Source organism: Euprymna scolopes, chromosome 28 (genome assembly GCF_053919585.1).
Source record: "Euprymna scolopes isolate OS-2025 chromosome 28, ASM5391958v1, whole genome shotgun sequence".
Taxonomy (NCBI): domain Eukaryota; kingdom Metazoa; phylum Mollusca; class Cephalopoda; order Sepiida; family Sepiolidae; genus Euprymna; species Euprymna scolopes.
The window spans coordinates 48,224,036-48,236,331 of record NC_136509.1 but is presented as its reverse complement, the minus strand read 5'-3'; the positions used below and the strand labels follow the sequence as shown (position 1 = coordinate 48,236,331).

Sequence of the window (12,296 nt, the reverse complement as noted above, 5' to 3'; positions counted from 1 at the left end):
CATCCAGTAGTTTTTATGTGGAACCAAATATTTTTGTCAACAACCAGAGGCTTGCCATGATTGATACATTCGTGTATTTAGTTAGCCCTCTTGCCAGACACGGAACCCTGGTTGCCGAGGTCAACTATAGGATACAGCATGCCACTAAAGCTTTTGGTTGCTTAGATAAGCGATTGTGGCCTGACAGATGTATAACCCTTCGTACAAAGATTAGTGTCTATCAATCTTGCATTTTACAATCTCAGTTTTACGCTTCTGAAGCCTGGACAACTTATGGTTGACACATAAGAGTCATGGAGAGAGTGCACCAGAAATTTTGAGACACATTCTTGCCATCAGAGGGGGAACTCTTTTACACATGATACGGATGTCCTCGTGCGAGCTGACGTACCATGTATCGAGAAGTTGATTATACGCAATCTGATGAGGTGGGCTGGATATTTGACAAAGATGAATGACAAAAGATTGTCGAAACGCCTGTTTTATGGTGAAATTATACAAGAAAAGCGTCCACAACATAAACTTAGGAAACGCTTTAAGGACAGCATCATGGATAATCTGGAGGCTCTCGGTATTGATGTGTCTAGCTAGGAGAGTGCTTCCAATGATCGTAAAATGTTTATCATGGTTTATCATGGCTGTGATAGTTTTGAGAAGAAAAATATGAGCATGCAAAATAAAGCGTGAGATCGGGAGAAAAATCTGTCAGATATGTCAGGTCTGTCAGAGACGTTTGTGCTGAACCACATCTGTGGTTTATGCGGTAAAATAACTTTATCCGAGCCGGTTTTGCTAGCCACAAGCAATCACATGGAAATCAGTCCTTGTTTGGCAGGTAAAACACTGCGGAGCACAGATGTTCTATTTGCTATATGGTTTGCAGATCAAGTGGAAGTCTGAAGCGTCATGTGAGTGTCCACAGTAAAGCAGTACCGGTTGGCGCCCCTCAATCTCAACTAACGTGTGACCTTTGCAATAGACTGTATAAGAACAGGGCTGGTCTGAAGAGACACCTTCGTTCCTACAGAAGATAGAAAATGCATCTTGATTAACATCTTCACATGTATATGTGTATAAATGCATATATAAAAAATCAAATATAAACAAATTATAAAACGTATTAAATGAAATAACAAAAACAAAAGACTATTTTAAAAAGTTTCTCATTCTACTGGTAAATACTAAAACACTTTTATATAAAAAACGGGTCTAATGAATAGCTTTGGATATCATTTAGATGTATGCAATTACTAAATGATGTGAATACGTACTCGAAATCTGATAACTGTTTGATTATGTCCATGTGTTTGTAAGAAAAAGAATACACTTAATGTGACAAAGAAAGTTAACAAAGAAAGTTGAAATGATGATACCGAGTAGAAATGAGACGGCAGTAGATAATGAGAGGCCATAACTCGTCTTCCTCCCCCTCCTTCTATCTCTTTCTCCTCCTCTCTCTTTCTGCTTTTCTTGCCCCTCTCTTTCCGTGCGTTAATAAGCCGATGGCACGATTACGCGTGACTAATTGGATGAGAGTCAAGCATGTGACGGTCGCGGTAGAATGAAACGTGGAAAAACGGACAATAGACGTGATGCAGACAAGCGTTAATGGTGCCCATCCACTATTGGAACATGATCAAATCATTTGATTTTCCGCGTTGCTCTGTCAGTGTCTGATGAGGTTTGGACGACACGAACAAAGGAAATGGCGCTGCAACATAGTAAGTGACCGAGAATGATTTTATCGAAACTGATATCATAGATAAACACACACACACACACACACACACACACATATATATATATATATATATATATATATATATATATATATATATATATATATATATATATATATAAGTTATTGGATGATCCAATGTTTTCCCCGATTCTGATACTCACATTTATTTTGCTTTAAAATCATGATTCCGATAACATTTCTGATTCCGATTCTTTTAGTATTACTACATATTTAGTCATAATGTTGTTTTGTGTTGATTTTTTTTTTGAATTGTCGAATACCTCAAAACCTCATGTGAGTTATACATATACTTTTTGCGAGCGTAAAAATACATTTATGATGGTGGTGGGTTGGTCTATAGAGTTTTGTTTTACTGGTTGTTTGAAATCAAGTAATACTAATCATTCTATCATAACAATGGAAGATTTTTTTTTATCAAAAATATAAAAATAAAAGAATCGTTTTACGCATAAAAAAATGGGCATAATTTTACCGATTTCCTGACCGATTCATATACCTAAAACTGTTCCTATTTTTCCGGTTCCCAAATCAACGTAATCGTTCCAACACACACACACACACACACACACACACATATATATATATATATATATATATATATATATATATATATATATATATATATATATATATATATATGTCTGTGTGTGTGTGTGTGTGTGGACCCTCGGGTCTCCATACACACACACACACAAACACACACACGCGTTTGCGTGTGCGTGTGTGTGCGCGTGTGTGTGTGTGCATGTGTGTGTGTTTGTGTGTGTGTGTGGAGGGAGACCTGAGGTTGTGTGTGAGTGAGTATGTGTGCGCGTATGTGTGTGTGTGGAGGGAAACCCGACGTGGCCCTCGATTGCATGAGAATCAACGAATGTTGTACACTGCTCATGTTTTTATAGTCATTCGTAATTAAAGGATACTTAAACTTAACCTCTAAATCCGACTCCCAAAATCGACATGGGCATGGATTATGTGCTTGCATTAAAGACAACTTTCCATGTGGCAGATACATCTCCGGAGAAGATCCTAATTTACCCTATATGTGCTTCATGTTACACTTGCTCACATTACCGCGTTCATATTTGCATTCTTCGCCCCCCCCCCACAACAGTGGAGTTACTTTCTTTAAAAGCATATCTGAGAAAATTGGTCACGTCCTGTGTGCGTACCCCTCAGCGAACATTCACGTCTGTGGAGACTTCAATATTCACAATGTGGAATGGTAAATCAACTCAAACAAGACACGATTTCTCCATTGCTTATTACCTCACTCAGATTGTTCATGAACCCACTCGTGTGCCCGATACTGACGGCCAGTATGCAAGTCTCCTAGACCATTGTCTCACAACTTGCCCTGAGCTATGTTCATCTTCCATTCTGTCCCCACTGAGATCTTTCGGCCACTTTCTTGTATCAGTTAAGATAAAAACGAAATGTAATAGGTCCTCAGACTTACCTCTCCATCGTACAGTATATCGATACCCCATGGTTGACTGAGATAGCTTCCGCACATTTATATCAGATCTACCTCTGCGTTCCATGTTTAAAAAGGATGTGTCCTCTATAGTATCAGACCTGACAGAATGTTTGTGGATATAGACCGTTTCATACCCTCGAAAATGTTCCAGCCCAAACCAAAAGCCAGCCGTGGTTCTCTCCAGATTGTGCTGCTGCCATTGCACACAGAAATCACTTTTTCCATTGCTTCCAACGTAATGGATGTACTGAGACTAAAGCCACCTTCAGGTCCGTCGGGAACCTCTGTAAAATAAAGAATGCGAGAGAGTTGTATAAGTCCAAAGTAGCTGAGCAGCGGATAGGGTTCCATCAGTTTTGGCAAGTAGCAAACAGAATCCGGAACAGACGTGTGTACTCTATCCCAACTATCATCAATAGACCTGAGGTAATCTCGTCAGCATCAGACAAAGCCAAACTTTTTGCCAAGATCTTTGCAGCTAATTCTTCCCTTTATGCCCAAGGCCGCTAACTTCCAGTATTTCTTCGTGTATCTGAAAACACGCTACATACATAGATTCTAGTAAAGCAACTGGCCCTGATGGCATTCCAATTTTTGTGCACAAAAAGCTTCGACCAGAAATAGCGCCCATGCTTACAAAATTATTTAAACGTTGTCTTACGAGAAATGCTTCCCAACACCTTGGAAAATCTCATTAGTATGCCCTGTATTTAAGAATTCAGATGATCGCTCTCAGTACATACTAATAAGTCTCCTGTGCATCGTGTGTAAGCTGCTGGAATTAGTGTTAAATAGAGAAGTAGTCAACCATCTCAGCAGAAACAACCTTCTTAGTGATGTGCAATATGGTTTCCGTTCTGGTAGATGTACAGCAGACATGCTTACAGTTAGATTATTAGCGAATCTCTCGACGGAGGCTTCCTCTCTAGGGCAATTGCTCTTGACATATCAAAGGCCTTTGATAAGGTATGGCATAAAGGTCTACTTCACAAGATCTCCAGCTATGGTATAGCTGGAAATGTTTTCTCAACTATTAAATAATTTCTCTCCAGAGTAGTGGTTGATGGACAGAAATCAGAAGCTCTCAATATTATTGCTGGAGACCCTTAGGGGTTAATCCTGGGGCCAACTCCCTTCCTGATCTGCATCAATAATCTTCCAAATCACATCCTTACATCATTCGTAGACATTTATGCTGACGACACTGCAATCATCAAATACCGTAAACGACCAAGTTCTTTCTGATTTTCTCTCATCTGATCTTGAGCATGTGGTACAATAGGGAAAGAGATGGCTGGTTACTTTTAATGCATCTAAAATCAAGTTTCTATCTCTACATCATCTGCGCTCTGATGCCAACCTGGCATCGGTTGAAATGAATGGCGCTCGTCTTCGGGAGGCTTTATGTTTTGACAAACTTATGGGATTGACCTTTACTCCTGAACTGAAATGGAACACGTATATCAAATCCATTGCCAAGGTCGCTGGAAAAATGGTGGGATCCTTTTACCACTCCAGAAGATATCTCACTCCTGATCCATTTTTTACCTATATAAAAGCCATGTATGGCCAACGATGGAGTTGCTAGAAGAGAGAGTCCAAAATATACTTCGTAGCTTAGTGGTGGATGCCCTTTTCTCTTCGCTGCAACCTCTTTCCCACAGAAGAGACGTTGCGAGTTTGTCTCTGCTTTATCGTTATTTTCATGACAATGGCTCGTCTGAGCTTCAATCTATGGTCCCCCTCGCCAAACTTTCACGAAAAACACTCGTCTAGCCAAAACCACTATCAATAATTTCACACACTCTTTATCTGTGCTTAAACCTAATTGCAGATTCCATGAACAAAGCTTTTTTTCTTAGAACTGCACGCATGTGGAACTCTTTTCCGTTTGCCTGCTTTCCAGCTGACTACAATCTGATTGTCTTCAAGTCCAACGTAAACAAGTTCTTGATGAACCGTCCACCTAAGTAATCCAATTTATGAAATCCCCACTACTTATGTTTATTACGCTATAATCACATTAACTAATGTATACCCTCTAGTGGCCTCCGGGCCTAGTAATTCCTGTGTAAAAAAAAAAATCGGTGAAACCAACGATTTTTCAATCAAATTGATTGATTGCCTGCTTTAGTCGGGGAGCCACCGCGGTGCACTCGGAGGATTTTCACATGTTTTCTCATTTTGTCCACAAATCATTTTAGTCTACATTGCACGTTAGAGAACCTACTCTTTATGTTATAAAATTATTTCCATATAATGTCTTGAGTTAAAGTTTAAAATGTAAAACGTCATGGTTACATTGTGCTTCAAACAAAAACATTCATTTCAAACCTGAGTTATCGAACTTCAAATAAAATCGAATTTTCCACAATGGCTATATTTTTATTTGTTATTTATTTATTGTCATCGAAATCAATGAAACCGACCATTTTACAATCAAATCGATTGATTACCTGTTCTATTTTAAGACTTCTGTCAAAATCTGACTGTTCCTTCTTTAATCGTTTTTTCTTGATTATCGATACTCATCGGATGCATTACGATGAAAAGCACATTTGTGTGAATTTTTACATCGGTCCAGACGTTTTGGAGTTCATAGAGAACGAACTCACATACGTAGACAGACACACAGACAAAGTTTCTTGTTTATATATATATATATATATATATATATATATATATATATATATATGTGTGTGTGTGTGTGTGTGTGTGTGTGTGTGTGTGTGTGTATTAATGTGATAAGATAAGACTTTTACTCTATTTTTAACTTTCTGTGCGCATTAATGATTAATCTGTTATTTAAAAATCAAACGCAGTTGGTTATTCTGCAAATATTCGCATGCACTCTAAATAATAGCAAAATACTATACTAAAATGAGACATTTTCATTTATTTGGAGCACTTATTAATTCAACTAGACTTTTTTGCCCGTTAAAAACAGGCAAAATTTATAGCCCGATGAGTTCTTTATATATATAGCAAATTGATGGTTGAATATTGGTAAAACCTGTGCCATTTTTACATTAAATACTAACCCCTATTAACATATATTAATACCTTAGTGTGATTCCAACAGATACTATAATACTTAATTCGCTGCATCTTATAATAATAAAGATGATGCAAAATTTCAGCTAGACTGGCCGAGTTGTTTCCGAGAAATCTTCTAAGATAAATGTGGTATTGTGATGATTAATCCCTAATAATTCATTACTGTGCATCGAACGGATACCATATTACTTAGTTCGCCACACGTTTTAATAACAAAGGTCTATGCAAAATTTCAGTTTGTGAGAAAACTTCTAAAGCAAATGTTGCATTGTGGTAACTAATCTGTATTAATCCATATTAATTTCTAACTGTGCATCGAACGGATACCATAATATTTAGTTCGCTGCACCTTATCATAAATGCCTATTCAACATTTTAGACATGTTCCTTGGAACAGACAAACCTACAAAATCACAAAGAGAAATATATATTTCAAATATAAGCGTGACAGGCCAACCGACGATCAAGGTCTATTATAAAGATTCCTCGCAGTATCTAAAATAAGATCCGCCCATTTGATCAACTTTTTTGCCATGGAAATGTTTTTTCAGTCTTAAGCGTGGCAGATAGATTGATTGAGGGTTGGGGTTTCTTATAGAGAAAGTGTGGATGTATCTCTAGACGTAAGAAGATATTGGGTTTCTTCAAAAAAAAAAAAATGGCGCCATCCGCTCGCCATATTAAATTAGGCGTCGTCCATAAAAGTGCAAGTTTTGTTATTTGTTTTTTGTTTTGTTTTTCATTTCTAATTATGAAACGATTTTGGAAGAGTGGCTATACATTTTTGCTTCGTGAATCTTTTCCTTCCCGGCTCAATAATAAAATTGAAACAATTTATGGGTTTTCTAGTATAGAGAAATATAAAAACACGAGCAATTACCTTTGCTCCCGTCAGAAAAAAAATAACCCAACCAGAAGTATCCCTAACATGAAACGCGGTTTCCTCCTGGCACTAAAGCTACCAGAGTTTAGGTCATTGTTGAGATGGATTTTCCTGTTGACTAAAGTATGGCTTTGGTCCTGGGCATTTCTAGGAGGTACACCCTCCTAGGCCTTGCCTGGTCACATTTTGCGAAGATATTAGTTTATGGCTAATTCACTGAAGCGCCTCTACCGATGAATGCTTTTGTATTATGACTTACAAATCCGACTTTCCCGATCTTGTGTAACATCTTCCCGCCATGGTAGGGCGATAAATATATTCAAACGTAACATATTGATCCATAGTAATGATATGTGCTCCTCTAACCTTTTTTAATGCTGTTATGGCAGCATTATGTGTGATCCACTCTCCGACCATCACATTATTCTTATTTATTAGGAATGAGGAACTGTTCAAGAATTTGAAAAATTCAATCCGTAAAGTTTCGGAATAGATGCATGATCGAAATTTTGCTTTTGCTTTTATGTATTTATTTATTTATTTTACAAACGAGGCCACTCGAGGATAAAGTTTAAATACTGTACAGTAGTCAATGGGACAATATCATCGTAATCGTTAGTAGTGTAAATTTGGAAAATTAGATTACTTAAGGGGAACTGCTCATCAAGAACTTGTTTACGTTGGTCTTGAAGACGATCATATTGTAGTCAACTGGAAAGCAGGCAAACGAAAGACAGTTCCCCGAGTGTGCAGTTCTAGAAAAGAAGCTTTGTTCGTGGAATAAACATTTAGTGGAATTATTTATAGCGTTTCCAGCTAAATGAGTGTTTCTCGTGAATGTTTGGCGAGGAGGGGCAATAGATGGGAGCTCCCACCGGCACTTACTATGAAAATAACGATAAAGCAGAGAGGCTTGCAACATCTTTTCTGTGAGAAAGAGGTGGCAGGGAAAAGAAAAGGGCACCCCCTATGAGACTACGAAGTCTATTTTGAAGTCTTTTAAGGCAAGATAAGGCTTTTCTAGCAGCTCCTGTCCAGATGTGGTAACAATACTCTATCCTTGGACGTACCTGGCTGTTATATAGGTAGAGATTTGCATCACCAGTGATATATCTACTGGATCGATAGAAGGATCCCACCATTCACAACGGATTTGATGTACGTGTTCAATTTTAGATCAGGAGTAACGGTCAAGCCCAGAAGCTTGTCAAAACATAGAATCTTCCCAAGACGAGAGCCAATCATTTCAATTGATGCTAAGTCGAGATCAGAGCGTTGATTATGTAAAGACAGAAGCTTGGTTTTAGATGCATTAAAAGTAACACGCCACTTTTTTCTTCATTTTACCACATGTTCAAGATCAGAAGAGAGAGAATCGGAGAGAACTTGGTCATTTACGGCCTTTGCTATGCTTCCATAGATGGTAGAGTCGCCAGCATAAATTTCTACGAATGATGTAAGGATGTAATTTGGAAGATCATTGATGTAGATTAAAAAGAGAGTTGGACCTAGGATGGGCCCCTGAGGGACTCCAGCATTAATACTATGAACTTCTGATTTCTGCCCATCAACCTTTTGAACCAATCAGAGAGAAATGATTTGATAAAAAATACATTTCCTGTAAATATGTATTTATGGAACGCAGATTGTCATATGTACAGGTGCCCAAAGTAAACTTTATTTTTTCACCCTGTCTAATACTATCTTTATACTCTTTCATTTATGTCGTTTTCGAAGTAGCAGCTAATGTTAGCACGTATCAACTCTCGGTTGGAGACAGTTTTCTTCAATAAATATACAAAGTAAATAGCCAAGGTGTACTATACACCCAAACACGCAGTTTTTTTTCTGGTTTTCATCCACATAAGAACAAAACTAACAAAATAGGCGCAACAAGAAACTTTTTCGAATTACTAATGTTGTGGTATGTCCACCTTACAGATAATAACGAACTCTTCCACTTATTATAAAGGGCTCGAGAATATGTCTCTCGATGTTGTTCACAGCTTATGCACAGTCATGCACATTTGGCAGTGGGACTGACGTATATGCTCACTCTTTATTTGTTATATTTACTTTTCTCTTCATTACATTTTGGTTCCTTCAATAACAAAGTTGTGCCCTTCTTCCGGGCACTTACGAGGCCACAACACTGGTGACGTCATCCACAACAACTAAACACAGATCAAGTAATATACGAAGTGCTGTTTAACCTCCTCTGTTTAAATTGTCAACCGAAAATAATGAGTTCAATAATGAATTATAATAATGAGTCCAATAATAATTTCTATAATGAGTTCAATAATTTGTCAAAAAATGAGTTCAATAATAAGTTTTATAATGAGTTCAATAATGAGTCCCCAAAAGTAGTTCAATAATGAATTCTAATAATGAGTTCAATGAGTCAAAAATAAGTCAAAAAAATGAGTAAAAGAATGAGTTGAATAAAAAGTAAAAAAATAAATTGAATAATGATTTCAATAATGAGTCATGAGTTCAGTAGTAATAAAATGATATGAGTCAAAAATGAGTTTAATAAGTTCAATAATGAGTTTAATACTGAGTTAAATATTGAGTCCGAAAATGAGTTCATTAATGAATTCTAATAATGAGTTTAATTATGAGTTCAATAATGAGTACAATAATGAGTGCAATAACGATTTCAATAATGAGTTTAATAATGATTTCAATAATGAGTTTAATAACGATTTCAATAATGATTTTAATAATGAGTTCAATAATGAGTACAATAATGAGTACAATAATGATTTCAATAATGAGTGCAATAACGATTTCAATAATGAGTTCATAACGATTTCAATAATGATTTTAATAATGATTTTAATAATGAGATTAATAATGATTTCAATAAGTAGTTTAATAACGATTTCAATAATGAGTACAATAATGAGTTCAATGATGAGTACAATAATGAGTACAATAATGATTTCAATAATGATTTCAATAACGATTTCAATGAGTTTGATAACGATTTCAATAATGAGTTCATAACGATTTCAATAATGAGTTAAATAATGATTTCAATAATAAGTTTAATAATTATTTCAATAATGAGTACAATAATGAGTTCAATAATGAGTACAATAATGAGTACAATAATGATTCTAATAATGAGTGCAATAACTATTTCAATAATGAGTTTTATAACGATTTCAATAATGAGTTCATAACGATTTCAATAATGAGTTTAATAATGATTTCAATAATTATTTTAATAACGATTTCAATAATGAGTACAATAATGAGTTCAATAATGAGTACAATAATGAGTACAATAATGATTTCAATAATGAGTGCAATAACGATTTCAATAATGAGTTTGATAACGATTTCAATAATGAGTTCATAACGATTTCAATAATGAGTTTAATAATGATTGCAATAATGAGTTTAATAACGATTTCAATAATGAGTACAATAATGAGTTCAATAATGAGTACAATAATAAGTACAATAATGATTTCAATAATGAGTTTAATAATGATTTCAATAATGAGTTTGATAACGATTTCAATAATGAGTACAATAATGAGTTCAATAATGAGTACAATAATGAGTACAATAATGATTTCAATAATGAGTTTAATCATGATTGCAATAATGAGTTTAATAACGATTTCAATAATGAGTACAATAATGAGTTCAATAATGAGTACAATAATGAGTACAATAATGATTTCAATAATGAGTTTAATAATGATTTCAATGAGTTCCTATGTTTCTGGATTTTTCAGATGAGGATTTATAATTGGGATTATTTGGATTCTTATCTCTACTGTTCTCATCTTGTTTCACATTGTTTCGGTTTATGAAACCTCCGACCTTTTTTCGGGTCTATCTTATCGAACTCGGTAATCTTTCTGTCGAACTCAGGAATCTGCACAGGAATTCGAACGATACTCTTTATTTAATCCACTGGGGTAACATGATATAATTCCGTTGATTATAACTGAGTAAAAGACCGAAGTAATTCGCAATTGCATTTTAATGTATTTTTGGGGATTAAAGATTTAATCCTCAATGCGGACGACAATAGAATTCAGTATAGAAACGGCAATAGAATCCAGATTCCCCAGTTCGATATAAATATTCGAGAGTTCGAAAAATACACCTGAAGAAGGTCAGAGGTTACAATGACCGAAACGTTGTGAGAGTAACATTCAAAATGAGAACTGTTGCGCGGAAAATCCAAATTATACGAATATGTTCTTAATGTGCATATATGAGTTGATAAATACTGAGCGCCACCTGGTGATTCCTTAGAAGTTTGATAACGTTGAAACAAGTATATAAATTTATAAGAATTATAAAATGAAATATGAAAATTTTTTACTAAATTCCTTTTAATTTAGAAATGTGCATTTCCGTTATACTGTTTTATATAAATTTATAAGTCTGCATTTTAAAACACCTCTAAAAAGACTTTCGGAATATAAATTACTTGTCGCGATTTTCACTATTCTTCGTTCAGTGTGACTAAATTATTTATACAGAAAACTTAGAGATAATTCAATACAAAACGCAAGTTATTATTTTAAGATATTTTCATAAATTCTTGTTTTACTCAAACAACTACGAAGTTTAAAGACAACAATGAAAAAAAACAGGATAGAGAAGATAAACTAACGTATAAATGTTCTAATAGATAATGTCACGTCATTGGTTTGTAAAAAACAAGTAAAAAAAGATATTTTTCAACATGTATTTATTTTTAAGAAAACGATTTTGTTAATCACAAATTATCATATTTATTTTTAAATAAAACCAGGAGAGAACTGGCGTTGCCCGGGTTTGAATAATAATTAACGAATATTTCGCATCCCCATACTTTCATTGTCATCAAAATCGGTGAAATCGTCTATTTTTCAATCAAATCGATTGAGTGCCTGCTACTATTGATTTTAGTTAATTACTTTTCTATAAACGGACTCATGTCTTGTCAAAGAACCTACTATTGATTTTATACGTTGGACCCTTCTATTTGTATGGTGATAAAACTTCTCAAATGCACTGATGTTAGACTGTATTAGAGCGTTAACTTTAGTCAAAATCATCCTTGTTTGATCGGATTTTGCATCGTCAATTTTTATACTTAG

At 35.1% G+C, this 12,296-nt stretch overlaps 1 long non-coding RNA gene across 1 annotated transcript; it reads right to left on the bottom strand.

Annotated features, from left to right (window-relative positions):
• Positions 1–466: 466 nt before the first annotated feature.
• Positions 467–3,518, bottom strand: LOC145249598 (uncharacterized). The gene is made up of 2 exons (XR_013863553.1): positions 3,374–3,518; positions 467–1,021 (listed from the first exon to the last, which is right to left on the bottom strand). It is a non-coding gene; the product is annotated as an uncharacterized LOC145249598 (long non-coding RNA).
• Positions 3,519–12,296: the final 8,778 nt, after the last annotated feature.